Source organism: Pinus tabuliformis, chromosome J (assembly GCF_031772625.1).
Source record: "Pinus tabuliformis cultivar Carrire ecotype Pingquan chromosome J, CPIR1, whole genome shotgun sequence".
Lineage (NCBI taxonomy): Eukaryota > Viridiplantae > Streptophyta > Pinopsida > Pinales > Pinaceae > Pinus > Pinus tabuliformis.
The window spans coordinates 321505138-321515849 of NC_142295.1; the positions used below are offsets into that span (position 1 = coordinate 321505138).

Genomic DNA, 10712 nt, shown 5'->3' on the forward strand with positions numbered 1-10712 from the left:
CTTTCATAAAGAAGTAAACCTTAAGTAGTTTTGTTTACAGTTGTTGCTGAGGTACTATCACCCTTAGAGTGGGATAGGGTCATCCGAATCGGATACTTTTCCCTACAACACTCCGGTTATTCTATTTGTAATATTCTTCAGGGCATCTTTTATATACACGTAAATGGCCATTTTCCCTTTTGTATCATTGTCCTGCCTTTTCTTATAGGAAATTTGTCACGCATTTGGAGGTCATTAAAGACACGCAAACATGCCTTGGAAGATTTATCAGTGAAAATTGAGTCTGTGCTGTAACTTGTAAGTAATCACAAAACTAGAGAGCTTATACAATTAAAATTTTAAAGTTTTTGAGCCAGAGGAGAAGATTGGATATGCGGCAAGAATGTAGAAGCGAGGATAAAGAACAATCTTAGCTTATCCCTCTTGTTGCAACAAAAAATCCCGAGATTACTACATTAATGAGAATCACATTCATCATTTTCAACAAAGCCACCACCAAAAGGAGGTTCTACCACTCAAATCCTCTCCTAGCCTATCATGTCTTTTCTATAGGAACCTTACAAAAGAGGGGTGATCTAGAATGGATCATTATATAATCTGTTGTCTTTTTTGGTACTTTTTAGGCAGAAATTGAAGTGATTGGCTTGTAGGCCCGCTTTAGGGGTAGGTTCTCCTTTGGTGATTTGGAGTCTTGAACCTTCTAGAGCTTGTACAAGGTCTCAAATGGTCTTTCTTGGAGTCAAAAATTTGAAAAAGAAGTTCACAGCTTCTCCACAATATTCTACACTTCAAAAGCTCTATAATGGTGTGGACATCACCTCAATTGGAGTTTGTAAGTGGAAGTTACACCTCTTGCAAGGTACCCTGCCCCATTGACCACCATGATACTGAGGGGATGCTACATCATCTCACATTACTCACACATGTGTAGGTAGTCACATGTGGACTTTCAAGAAGATTCTAGAGGATCCAAAAACCTAACTTTGATGGGGGTTGAAGCATGCAAAAACCCTAAACCTATCCCTAGATTATTTTTAGGCCATGTTAAATATTGGGCCACTAGGATAGGAAGGGGTTTCATTATTATTGTATTAACTATTTTTCCATAAGAGAGCAGAGCATTCATAATAGGATATTGAAGCGGAACAAAGGAAGTAGAAGATTTTATAGCAACCATGATAACCACAATGACCATGACAACTCCATTGTGAGTGCCCCTTTCTTTGTATTTGCATTTCATAATTGAGTAGAAAATATCAGAGCATAAGCCTCTCCTTCTAGCTAGTTTTTTCTCTTATAAGGTTCCCCCAAGGTACATTGTGTGGATAGTGTGTTATTTTCTCATCTCTATCATTTCAGTTTCAATCTACTTAGTGTTTAACGCATTAAGCTAGTAACATTAAATCTGGAATCTTAGTAAAACACAAGACAATAAGAGATTTCAGAATATTGCAAGATCTGTTGTAATGAACTGTTCTAGTAGAATATCCATGGAAGTTTACAGATTAACGAGATATGATTGTGCTGGGTTGAGAGGAGGACTTTTACAAACATTTTTTACTTGTCGAGAATATTCCTCCTTGACTCAAGCAATTTCATATTTTTATTCCCACTGTATTCAAGCATTTTGTGAGCTTGTTGGCAAGGATTTTTAATATGATCTCATAGTTGACATTGCAGAGCAAAATAGCACTCCAGTTGTCCAGTCTACCAGTCACGTCTCCTTTAGGAACTATAACTATGAAAGTTCAATTGCTGGGTTAAGAAATACTGTCCTTTCCACTTTAAGAATCATATTTTGAGGAGATGAATTACCTTATCTAAATTAATCCTATAAAATTTAATTGGAAACCATTAGGCCTTGGAGATTTTCCACTAATATATGTTGGTATTACAACTTTGATTTCTTCACTGGTGGGAACTTGTCCCAATACATTATTAAGATAATCAATGTCATTCTGAACAGAGGGTGAAATTGTGGGTTGAGTTTGGAGGCAAAGCACCATGTTTCACAATGAATGTTTTGATAGGATTGGAGGGTCTGAAACTTTAACTGCATGTGTTCACATTTTTAAATCTTGTATAGTTTTCCTCAATTTTTCGTGAAATTGTTTTACTTTTTTGTGGAATTTGAATTCTTCAAGAGTCAGGTTTTTTTGTTTCTATCTATTTATAGTTTCGTAAACCATGTTCTATTATGAATCCTGTTGTATGTTGATGTTTACACTAGACTGGTGGCAGTAGTTTCCTTCATACTACTATTTAATTCATTGTTTTCTGTTACAGAATCTGAACTATTGGTTAGTGAGTAGTCATGGAATTTTTTGAGAAGGCAATGTTAGTGCGACTTAGAAACTATCTGTTAGAATTAATGGAGATTAGGTAATTATTGTTACGTAGCTGTGATTGTGGTTTTCTTGGACATTCAGTTCTTATCATTTAGGGATTTGATTCACTATCCCTAAATAAGTGTATCTATTTATTATGGGAGTTTAATATGAAGCCCAAGCGTATTTGCTTGTAGGAGCTCATGGTGATCCACACCTGTGAGCTCCTCTAGTGTTGTTTGCCAATTCATGTCTTCCATGTGCAACTGTTGACATGGTATCAGAGCTGCAGGAAGGAGAGGCTTGTAAGTTGAGTTGAGGAATATAAAATCGCGACGTCGTCGCGGGTTGACGTCGCAGGTTTCTGGTGTACACCTGCGACTAGTCGCAGAAAAGAGTTGAACGGTCGAGACGATTGTTTTATCTGAGCGTGGAAAGGCAGTGGCTGTGGTGGTTAAAGAGTGTGTTGGTTTGTTGGGTTTGGAAACAGATTAAAACTGAGGAGAAGGGATTAAATTTGTGGTTGTGTTTGTTTGCAGCGGTGGTTGTCTTTTCGCAGCACATTGCCACACGTGAAGGTTTTTTTAAATTGTAAAGTATTTATGCATCTTTCTTAAAGCCACTCTTTACTTTAAAGCTTCACATCTATTTCTGAATTTGGGAAGTTTTTTTAATTAAAGATTTTAATTCTTTAATTAAAAACAAAAAGGAATTTCATTATTTTTGAAGGAATCATTATTTTAAAAAAAAGGGGTGTGTAATTTTTTGGAGTGATCTTTTAAAAAAAAGAGGATCTGGAATTCTTTTAATTGAAATTGGAGGAGGCTAATTTTTTTGTGAAGGAAATTTGCAGTGAATAGGGTATTTTTTTTTAACATTTGAGGTTTGCTCAAATTGTTGAAGATTTTATTCTTTCAAGATGAATAATCAAATTTCCGACGCTTGTCTCAATGAGAGTAATAAGCTTGATGGTTTCAATTACACAAATTGGAAATTTAAGCTCTAGACTCTGCTTGAGGGACAAAATTCCTATAGCATTGCCACCGGTGATGAAGTCAAGCTGACTACTGCAACTAGTGGATCAAATACAACAATTCAAGGCTGGGAGAAAAGGGAGATGAAGGCAAAGGTGCTACTCAAGTTATCAGTCAAAGATTGCATCATCCCTCACATTTGGGATTGCAAGACAACGAATGACATCTGGACAATTCTCAAAGAGATGTATGAGATCAAGAACACTAGTTGAACCTTGTACCTCAAGAAGAAGATTCTCTCAATCAAGATGGAGGAGAATGAGTCTGTTTCTTCATTCATATCTCGGATAAAGGAAGTTAAAGATAAACTAACTGATATTGGTCAGACCGTGGCAAATGATGATCTGGTGACAATTACCATGAACGGCATGACGAATGATTATCAGATGTTTATAACCGGATTGAATGCAATAGAAAAGCTTTCAGGCTTTGAAGAGCTCAATGGGATTTTGCTACAAGAAGAATAATGGACGTTGTCTCTCAAACCTCAAAATCCAGATCTTGCATTGATGACAAAGTTCAAGCCAACAGGGAAAGCAATGGTTGATCATAGGAGAGGCAGTGCATCAAGAAAAAGGACACCGCAAGGTATGACCTCGCATAAACATGAATCTGCTCCTAAATGCTTTTATTGTGGTAAGATAGGCCATATTGCTAAATTTTGTCATAAGAAAAAGGCAGATGGGGAGAGCTACAAGCAGAGAAGATATGTAGGTCATTTGGCTTACGCAGATGCAGATCAGAATCAGGATGTTAGATTGTTTATGGTTGAGGTTGAGACTGCTTTAGCTACTGAGGAGGATGAATAAGATATTTGGTTCGTAGATTCTGGAGCCTCCTCACATATGACAGGTAAAAAGCAATGGTTTAGAAATTTTAGAGAATCACTGGAGTAAAAGTATACCTTGGAGATAATAGAGGGTATGAGATCAAGGGACATGGTGATTTTCTTGTTACTCTACCTGATGGAGAGATCAGGAATATATCTAATGTTTGGTATGTTCCTGGTATTAAGAAGAACTTGATTTCTGTATCAAAGATTACAGATCATGATCTCAAGGTAGAATTCTTTAAATCTTATTGTATTATTAAATATTTGTTGGATCAGATGAAGCTTATTGCTATAGGTATTCGTATAGGAGGACTCTACAAACTGGATGTGAAGAGTACGCCACAGCAAGCATTGATGTCATCAGATAAGTCTGCTAAAGATTTGTGGCATCAATGACTTGGGCACATCAATTTCAGTGACCTTCTTCTGTTGCAGAACAAAGGTATAGTAGATAATCTCCCTGTTTTGAAAAAGTTGCATATTGACTGTGAAGCATGTGCATTCGGTAAACAGCATAGAGATGAATTTCCTGCTATTAAAGATAGGAAACAGAGGGATATACTCGAACTTGTACACACTGATCTATGTGGCCCTATGCAGACAAGATTGTTAGGTGGGGCCTACTATTTTTTAATCTTTGTTGATGATTGTACAAGATTCACATGGGTATATTTCCTTAAACAGAAGAGTCATGCTTTTGAGTATTTCAAGCAATTCAGAAACATGATTGAGAAGTAGACAGGAAATTTCATCAGGATTCTTTGATCAGATCAAGGCGGAGAATTCAAGAAAGGGGTTTTCATCAAATACTGCAATGAGCATGGGATACAACAGAAATTTACAACACCTTACACTCCTCAGCAGAATGGAGTAGCTGAGAGGAAAAACAGAACACTGGTGGAGTGTGCTCGCAGTATGTTGAAAGGTAAGAATCTAACTAATGGTTTTTGGGCAGAAGCTGTTAATACTGCAGTGTATTTGAAGAATAGGAGTCCCACTAAAAGTCTTGATTATAAAACTCCTTTTGAAGCGTTGTTTGGCTTCAAGCCTACAGTAAGTCACCTTAAAGTATTTGGTTGTAAAACTTTTGCGCATGTTCCCAAAGGGAATAGGAAGAAGTTAGATTCAAAGGCCATTAAATGTACCTTCATTGGATATTGCAGTGAGTATAAGGCTTATAAAATGTTTGATCCTTCTACTCACAAGGTGTTTGTTAGTAGAGACGTAGTATTCCATGAATAGGTTGATGATGGAAATCCTGTTCAAAACAATGACGAATGGCATGTACCCTTACTTTCAGATGAGGATATTGAAACAGGGACCAGTTAGCAACAGCAACAGGAACAACAACAGCAGCAAGATAAAGAGGAAGAAATTGAATTCAATCCACAAATAGAAGGACAGAGCATAATAGTTGAACCCCACCGCTCAGGAGATCTATCAAGCCGAAACAGTTACCAGCTCAATATAGGGATTGTGTGCTCATGACTGGTATGTTAAACATTGTAGAACCTTCTAATTTTTTATGAAGCTAGTAAGAGTTTTGAATGGAAGGATGCAATGAAATATGAATATGAATCTATTATTAAGAACAATACTTGGGATTTAGTAAAGCTTCCTAGTGGTAAACAACCCATAGGTTGCAGATGGTTATTTAAGTTGAAATTTAGCGCAGATGGGTCCATTGATAAGCATAAATCAAGGTTGGTAGCAAAGGAGTATTCCCATAAAGAAGGTATTGATTTTGAGTAAACATTTGCCCCTGTTGCAAAACTAAATACCATTAGATTGATTATTGCTTTAGCCACTAAGCATCATTGGAAAATACATCAATTAGATGTTAAATTTGCTTTCTTAAATGGTGATTTAAAAGAAGAAGTATACTTAGTGCAGCCTGAGGAGTTTGTTAAGAAGGGAGAATAGCACTTAGTATGTAGATTAAATAAAGCTTTATATGGTTTAAAGCGGGCTCTTAGATCCTGGTACGAAAAAATTGACTCATTTTTCCTCATGCATGGTTATAAACGGAGCAAAAATGATCCCAATTTGTATACTGTGTTTAATGATGAGGGACAGATAGTGTTGATTTCTTTATATGTAGATGATCTGATCATGACAGGGAGTGTAGACAATCTCATTGAAGAAATCAAGCAGCAGTTATCACAGAAATTTGAGATGGACCTTGGAGAAATGCATTACTGTTTGGGTCTAGAAGCTTGGAGAGATTCAAGCCAAAATTTCTTGTCCCAGGGTAATTATGCTAAGAGTTTGTTGACTAAATTCAAAATCGATGAGTGCAAGGCTTCATTTGTGCCTTTATAGCAGAACAACAAACTTCAGGTGAATGATGGTTCGAAATATGCAGATGCAACATTGTACAGACAGTTGGTTGGTAGTCTTATTTATTTGACTACAACGAGACCAGATCTAGCTTATGCAGTGAGTGCTTTGAGAGAGTTCATGACTCAACCACATGAGAACCATTGGCTTGCGATGAAAGGAGTGAGGTACCTGTAAGGAACTTCAAACTTTGGTATTTTGTATTCTGACTCATTTGATGTTAGTTTAATAGGTTATACAAACTCTGATTGGGCGGGAAATTTAGATGATAGAAGATCAATTACAGGTTATGCCTTCAGCATTGGGTCCGGGGTTATCTCTTGGTGCAACGAGAAGCAACATACTATAGCCTTATCCTCGGCAGAAACAGAATATCAAGCTATGTGTGCAACAACATGTGAGGTAGTTTGGTTGCGCTGACTTCTCCAAGATGCAAGAGAATAACAGACAGAAGCTACAGTTATCAATTGCGATAACCAAAGTTCCATCACACTGGCCTACAATCCTGTGTTTCATAAAAAAACTAAGCACATAAACACTCAATTTCATTTTGTCAGGGAGAAGGTGCAATCCAAAGAGATTTGTGTTGAATATTGTAATTATTGTGATAATATGGCTGATATATTTACTAAGCCTCTTTAAGACTGAAGTTTGATTTGTTTAGGGACATATTAGGTGTGTTTAAGAACCCTTTCTCCATTAAGGGGGAGTGTAGAATTAATGGAGATTAGGTAATTATTGTTGCGTAGTTGCGATTGTGCTTTTCTTGGACATTCAATTCCTATCATTCATGGATTTGATTCACTATCCCTAACTAAGTGTATCTATTTATTATGGGAGTTTAATATGAAGCCCAAGTAGCGTATTTGCTTGTAGGAGTGCCTGGTGATCCGCACTTGTGAGATCCTCTAGTGTTGTTTGCCAATTCATGTTTTCCATGTGCAACTGTTGACACCATCATGACAAATATCTTTGGGCGGATGAAGATGAGGAGACAGTTACTTAGGATAGAGATGGTGCAAGACCAAATGCGAAATGAAAGTTGAATTTATTGATGGTGATTCTGTGATAAGATTGAAAAGTTGCTATAACAAATACTTGACAGCAACAGAGATACCATTTCTTTTGGGCATGACAGGGAAGAAGGGGAAGAAGGTCGTGCAGACTGTACTACAAAGTTTGGATTCATCTACTGAGTGGGAACCCATCAAGGATGGCTTTCATGTTAAACTTAAAACCCGATATGGGAATTTTTTGCGTGCAAATGGTGGCCCTCCCCCATGGAGGAACAAAGTAACCCATGACATCCCACACAGAACAGCTACTCAAGATTGGGTACTTTGGGAAGTTGATGTGATGGAAATATTTGTTCCACCCTCTCCTACTCGACCTACTCCTGTTGACTTGGAGGTAATTTCTAAGTTGAATTTCACTTATAGTTTTCTACTTCCATGAAGGCATATCATTTCCTCTTTTCGTTTTAATAGTGTGGACAAAGAAATAGATTACGACTTTATTACTCTTTCAAAGCCACAAACTGGAGTTGCTTCAGGGTTTGCGTGGTTGCAGTCTTCTCCACCTCTGCCAGAATCACCGCCCAAGCCTGATGGTCGAATTATCTACTATGCAATCAGTGATGATAATGGTGATGTTAAGGATGGTTATGAGTGGCCTTCGTTCCTGTTTAAGGGAAATAACTTGCAAGAGCTAACCACATTGTCTGTACAAATCATCCTTTGACTTGAAAATTGTACCCATTGTGTTTGCAGCTTCCTCCTAACCATTCATCCATGCATATAGTTCTGGTCCAAGGAACGTCCAAAGGTATGTGCATGAATCTCTATCAATATCCTTGCTTTTTATTTATATGATGATTATATAGTTTTTGAGTAAATAGGAAATATATTGTGTAGCAACATTAATTATAACCGATTTTTTTGTTCCATGAGACGGGACTATCATTTATTTATTTTTTGTGATTTTCATGTTTGCATTCATTGTTTTTTATTTGTATGAGGTTGTATTCATGCCTGTGAGGTTCACTCACATCTTAGAAACAATTTGTGCTAATATCCATGTAGACCATTGAAATTTAACCTATAAAGATACACACTGTCCATTTAAATCACAACAGACAAATACTATAATTCAGTTTTAGAGTAGAGCTTAGATGAGCAATGTTAAAAGACTGTCATCAACCACCTTACTATAGAGCTTATTAAGTACATTTAACTGGACTTGTGCAGTTATGGTTCCAATAAAGTGCTTTACTGATTGCAACATTCTTTATTGAAGTCATCTGATTCATCCTTCGGTATACAAATAAAAGCAAATAAGTCTCTGTAGATTAAGCAGATGAGGGTCTTTTTTGAAATAATGAAGATTAAACTCGGAGCCCCTCATCTAGGGTCCTACTTGAATGGTCTCACCTTTGCTAGAAGGCATAATGCTTTTCCCTGCTCAGGTAAGGCATAACGCTTTGCTCTGCTGTGGTAAAGGATAACTTCTGCTTAGAATAAAGTTAAGGTATCCCTTGCTGGAGCAGAGTGAAGAGTTATATTTTACAATGGTTACATGAGCATAACGATGATAAGGTAATATACTTGATGGCTGGGTTGTGATCGATGAACAAAGAACTTAAGGACAGGAATGGAGGGGACAGTGTTGGAAAATAGAGTGAAGGAATGATTATTGAGAAATAGTCTTGAGTCATGGTGACCTGCCTCAATTTCTGCCGTATGTTGTACCCTTTTAGGTCAAATCGGTGTTCTAACCTCCTTTTTGGCATGCTTGAACACTTCAAGCATTCATATACAAGTGAAAGATATCTATAGATAAACTTCATGTTTTCATTAGAATTGGGCCACCTGATCCAGTTGTTTAGATTTTCTCACTAATTAGCCCCTCATCAAATGTACTTTAACCTATTTAGTTTGTTACTTGCTAGACAGCTCTGCTAAGTACTATGCGGATGCTACTGTATGGCAAATAAACTAAATGCTGGCATGCAAAAGGTTGTCACAAGATCAACTATCAATGGAATCGTTGTGTGCACTCACAATAGAGACTGCAATCCCTTTAGATCAATTTTCCTTTGGAGATTAGCTTATTATGGCTCCTATTATTGTTGTTATCCATCATTGTTATATCGTATCAGTGATTACAAAATAATGTAAACCTTAAATGAGGGATATTGAAAGCAAACTTTTGAATTCTGTTGTTGTGTGCAGACTTGTATTTGCTAATTTTGTAGTTTTTCACCATAGTATTTGAAGAATATATTCTGTATATTAGTTTGGAAGGGTTTTTTTGGGTTACAACTTTAGAAAGTCTATAATTTTTTGTCAGTGCGGGACCTTTCTTGATTAAATATGAATGCCATTCTGGATTGTAACATTTCTACTCTGTATGTTCTGTACAGTGGCCAAAAGCTTTGTATAACATATTTGCATCTTTTGCTGCTACTCGATGGTGGAGATAAATGAGAGAGTGCATTTCTGGTACTAGATATATGGGCGTGTATACTAGTATAATGGTTTCAGATGGTACTTGAATTGCATTGTTGTATACAACTGCAAGATTAAATTGCAATACCAGTGGCGAAACACATTTGAAGGTTACATTTTGGTGACCTATTTGTCATTTGGATATATGACAATTTGTATCCTTTAACATACTGCTCATGTTTTCTTTTTGCCTTTTTTGGGTAAATACTACTTGTGTTTTACCTATATTCCAAGCAGTTTTTTATCCTTCTTGAATTTATTAGGTCATTGTGCTGTCATAGTATATATGATTTATCCATAAATTTCAATGTTGTTGAGAAAATCCTCTTTAGTGTTGCTTCTACTATGAAGGCTGATGTTGGAGTTCATTTATCCTAAATGGCTGTGAATATAGTATTTGTGAAAGTTCACTATACTGCAGGATTCCCCTTCAGGTTTTATAGATTTGTAAACTCAGGTAATATCTAACACAAACATAAGATGCAAAAAATCATATATGGAGATAACAAAAATATTGGCTTCTGTGGGCAGTAATAATTTATTTGAATTTGTTTGCTTGGGCTAGCTCAAGTGGGGATGGCCCTGGAATGAAATCTTACCAACCGGAGATCTTGGGTTGGGTTTGGATCTTGTACTACCCTCCCTGTTGAGGGGTGAATAATGAACATGTAAA

General features: G+C 36.7%; 1 pseudogene across 1 annotated transcript; it reads left to right on the forward strand.

Annotated features, from left to right (window-relative positions):
- Positions 1 to 2314: 2314 nt before the first annotated feature.
- LOC149227041 (uncharacterized) lies at positions 2315 to 10229 on the forward strand (annotated as a pseudogene). Its single transcript, XR_016247089.1, has 4 exons — positions 2315 to 2354; positions 7487 to 7943; positions 8103 to 8357; positions 9955 to 10229. The product of XR_016247089.1 is annotated as an uncharacterized LOC149227041 (transcript).
- Positions 10230 to 10712: the final 483 nt, after the last annotated feature.